Genomic DNA, 5000 nt, shown 5'->3' with positions numbered 1-5000 from the left:
CGCGGATGGGAAAAAACAATAACAAAGACCCGAGTGACGTCATCTTCGAACTATCTATAGATAGTTCGAACATGACGTCACTCAGGTCTTTGTTAATGGTTTTTTTTTTTTTTTTTAATTTTTTTTTGCCATCACATTTATGAGTAATACTCACTAAACTGTATTAACCCGACTATAAACGTTCATGGATACACACAGTTTTGTGTGTTGGTCCGTTATACTTCCGGATGGCAATGTTACGAGCTTCTTAGCCAAGCGCATACCATCTATACATCCTGCGACTGAAATAGTTATGCCATCTTTATGTAACCTATTCATTATTACTAATCCGAATGACTGATTACATACACACTCCCAAGGATTTAGCAACCAAAAGAATAGATAGAGGGTTTGATGTCACGACTTTTTCCCCCATTGAATCAATTCCTCCAACATATTATAGATAGTTCGAAGATGACGTCACTCAAGCCTTTGTTGTTATATTTTGCCATCCGCGTTTGTGAGTTATTCTCACTGAACTGTATTAACCAGACTATAAAAGTTCATGGTTACACAGAGTTTTGTGTGTTGGTCCGTCATACTTCCGGATGGCAATGTTATGAGCTTCTTAGCTAAGCGCATTCTATCTATAGGGCTATGTGGTCTTGTGGTAAGACACTCATTTTCGGATCGGAAGGTCTTGGGTTCGAGCCTCGCTCGGCATATAGTTGAGTCATTGGAAAATATCTTTACTCACATTTTCTCACCGTACTCAGGTGTAAAATAAGTACCTGGCCGTTAACAGCATTGTCTCTATCAGAAAATAATGTAATATCGCTTAACTGGCGTAATGTCCCGTCCTACACGTTTAGTGTTGCTGTTGGCCAGGGACCTCTTGTAAAGCGCTTTGAGCACGTTTAGTGGATATTGTGCTATATAAAAGCTCAAAAATGGGGGAAAGTGATATCCTCCGTGTTAACCAGTTAACTACCGTACTCTAGAAAGACACTATTTATTAAAAATTTGGCCAGAAAACTCGTCCTTCAAATATCGATCGATTTAAACGACCCTCATCTTGGCAGAAACTCTCAACCTGGGACTTGAAGGAAAACCTCACGATGGCCCAGGTTTGAGAGTGTTTGCCAAGTTGAGGGTCATTTAAATCGATTGATATTTGAAAGACGAGTAATCTGGCCAATTTTTTAAATACGTGTTTTTTTCTAGAGTACCTTTGGTAGTTTAACTGTTGTAATCGATATGTTTCCCTATGGCAGACGCACGTCTTGTTCTATCTAACTCCAGAAAGTCTTTTGTTCTTTTGCTTATTGTTTTCTGTAATCCAATGACGAAAGCAACTGGGCCTTGTTTTTCAATGTGAACGGAAAAACACAACTGTTTATTATTACTTCGATGGATCAAAATTACTAAAGGTTAAAAAAAAAAAAAAGTAACAGTTTTTCGGTTTCTAAAAAATGGCCAGAATTGTTGGGTTTTTTTTTTTTTACTTCATATTGATTATAATCGACGTGAACTTATTTGCAGTTCTCATAACCCAATTCCTTATTCGCCCATTGTTGTATTGAACATCTCCAAAAAAAAAAAAAAAATGACGCAAAATATTGTCCATTGCAACAATATTGAAATAGGCTGATAGGTGGGTTCGGATGTCAGACCTGCATATATGTACATGTCGATTATAATAATGATAGTTTAAGATGACGTAGTACAAAACACAATTTTCAAAACTTTTACTTCATGGTGGCATATTTATCTAGATCATGATGTCCAAAGAAGAAACAAGAAATGAAGTGGGTAGAAATGTGCCAGAAGACAATAGGGAATAACAACTTTGCGTGGATCAGGATTCAAACCCTCTACCCAACTGTTTCGCCGCCACCGCCGCCTGGCCACGAGATGGACACTCTACAATCGACGCCATCCACCACTCCAAAAAATGTGTGGCTATGTGGTCTAGTGGTATGACACTCGCTTTCGGATCGGAAGGTCTTGGGTTTGAGCCTCGCGCTCGAAGAATTGAGTCCTTGGAAAAGGCTCTTTACTCACATTCTCTCACCGTACTCATGTGTAAAATGAGTACCTGGCCGTTAACAACGTTCTCTCTATCCGAAAAAAATTGTAATATCGCCTAACAGGCGTCATGTCCCGTCCTACATGTTAAATGTTGCTTTTGACCAGGGACCCCTTGTAAAGCGCTTTGAGCACATTTAGTGGACATTACGCTATATAAAGCTAACTTTTTTTTTAATGTTTTTTTTTTTTTGTTTTGTTTTTTTTTTTTTAATAATAATAATTTTGTTAAAAGAGGATTCAAACGTAGTACCTAACCTTCTTGAAGTCAAGGGCTCAACACACAAAAAAACCGTTAATTACTCTCACGAGGTCATATGCATGGAAAATCGAACAAATTTGTTCTAATTTCAATGAGGGTTAACTCGAGAGTACAGCATTTTCCCTCATTTGGTCCAGAAAACTTACCCACTGGTTCAAAATTAAAATTCTTAAATTTACAAGGAAAAAAAAAAACCCAATAACTTTGCCTTTGGAGTTTGGGTCCCTGACCAAGAGCAACACGTAACAAATAGAACGAGACATGAAGCCTATTAGGCGATATTACAATTTTTTTCCGACAATGACAACACTGTTAAATGTCAGGTACTCATTTTATACATGAGTACGGTGAGAGAATTTGAGTAGAGAGCCTTATTTTAAGGACTCGACTATGCGCTGCGTGAGGTTCGAGTCCAGAACCATCCGATCCGAAAGCGCGAGTGTCATTTTTACCCGAAACTCTTGATTTCAAATATCAACGAGTAAGGAACAGAAATGTGACCTCAAAATACTGGTTCCAATCTCATTTGAAGTGTAAAACTAGTCCTTTGGGGGACTTGCTGCATACATTGTGCAACTTCTTCTGGTCTTAGAGTGATGGCTTCTTTTCTAGCCTAAATAAATACTGGCCGTCAATTAATTAAGATCATACATCCTTGCTCTTTTACGTCCGTTATCATAAGAATCTGCCACTATCTACATTCTGCTACTAAAATAGTTTTGCCACCTATTAATGATTCAATTTGTAACATTTTCATTTTTAGCCCTCTTGGGGACTAGTTATACACTTCCAAGGAGTGGAACCGGAATAGATAACTTTTGTTTCACATCATGGTAACTCTTTGTCCGTCAATTATTGTTAACTCCGAGTCTTAATAGGCTTCAACAGTCGTGACGTCACTTCCCTTGTAGTGACGCATAGTATGTAACTTAGTAACTGGTTCTAAACTATCGGAACAATGGCAGACGCCCTTATGTAGTACTTCTCCGACGAGCATAGAGGAGAAAAACATTATAAATCTGATCATGTTTTGACTTTTATACACTCTGATCACATGACATGTGAAAAAGTTCTAGCCAGCATGTAGATTAAAAAGAACTGATTTTCTTTGTTTAGAACCAAGCTACTCGTTGCTGGGCAAACATAACATCAGACTATTGAATCCTATTCAGACGACCCTTCTTGAAAATAAGACTTTTTTATGCTAGATTTAGTTCTTGATTGTATTGATGCTATGCGTTAAAGTTAAATAAATATTTCTGATTGCCAGATCAATCCATACCGGCACCCAAATATGTGCGTAACCATTCACCTTCGGATCGGTAGGTCCCTAGTTCGAGTACCGGCTCCGGCGCCTCAAAAAGTTGAGTCCTAGTAAAAGTCATATTTTCTCACCGCACTCGCATGTGAAATGAATACCTGGCAGTTAACAGGATTGTCTCTGTCGGGGGGAAAATGCGACATTTCTTGCCGTATATGTTTGGTGTTGCTGTTGGCTAAGACCCCGTATAAAGCCTTTGAGCCCGCCTAGTGCATATTGTTCTATATAAATGCTTAACTCTCTCCTTACCAGCCTTTTTCAGAATTTTCCCTGAAACGTCACACCCACCCAAGAATCAAATAGATTTTTTTCTACTCAAACAGTAAATGAACAAATCCATTCTATACATAATATTGTCCAGTGTCTAATTCTTATCGCTATAACAAAGTATTTTCTTTATAATTTGTAATGTACAAAGGATATCAGAATGAGAAAATTGTTGGTTGCATCTTAACGAATGTGACGATTTTCCTATAGATGGTAAGGGGAGGGTTAAGTTTATTTGTCTCTGGTTCGAGTAATACTCTTGGCGGTGCAAGGTTGTCCTTGGAAAGGGTTTTTTAAAAAAAAAACTTTGGCTAAGGCAACACTGCGAGCGAAGCGGGCGGGACTGTGCAGAGCGAGAACATAAAAAACATAAAAATTTAAAAGAATATATATATATAAAGAGGTGACTGGCATATTTCAGCAGCGAAGCAGAGCGGAGCTAGAGATTTGACCATTTTTCTTCGCTCGGATCGCTCGGTGCACACATTGTCTCCACTGCAGGCTATGAAAGAAATGATTATACACATTAAGCATGGATCGCTTTGAATCGCTCGCTTTCGCTTTCCATCGCCCTCAGTGAAGCCACATTAGTACCTCTTTTCTCTCCTCTCAGTCCGCTTCCCTCGCAGTGTGACCTTAGCCTTATAATCTCTCACTGCACTCAGAAGTGTAACTTGAATACCAGGTCGGCAACTGCGCTGTCTCTGTTGAGAAAATGGTCTCGTCCTTAGGTGTTAAGTGATGCTGTTGGATTGAGACCATTTTAAAAGCGATTTTAGCACTTTTAGCGGACATTGCGCTGTATGAAAGCTCAGATTTCTTTATCTAGTCTCTACGGCTCGCGATTTTGTTCGAGCAAATCAATAGAGGAAATGAAGAGAAATCGTTATCGTAAGCCACAGTATGGATCGATTGTAGGAGTATGGCAGTGGTGGTCTATCAATGTGGATGGTGGTGGTGGTGACGATGATGATGATGATGATGATGATTATGGTGGTGGTGGTGGTGGTGGTGACGATGATGATGATGATGATGATGGTGGTCGTGGTGGTGGTGGTGACGATGATGATGATGATGATGATG

This window comes from Berghia stephanieae, chromosome 5 (assembly GCF_034508935.2).
Source record: "Berghia stephanieae isolate SIO BIC M18660-M18661 chromosome 5, UCSD_Bste_1.3, whole genome shotgun sequence".
Classification (NCBI taxonomy): domain Eukaryota; kingdom Metazoa; phylum Mollusca; class Gastropoda; order Nudibranchia; family Aeolidiidae; genus Berghia; species Berghia stephanieae.
Note: the sequence above shows the minus strand (reverse complement) of the source record.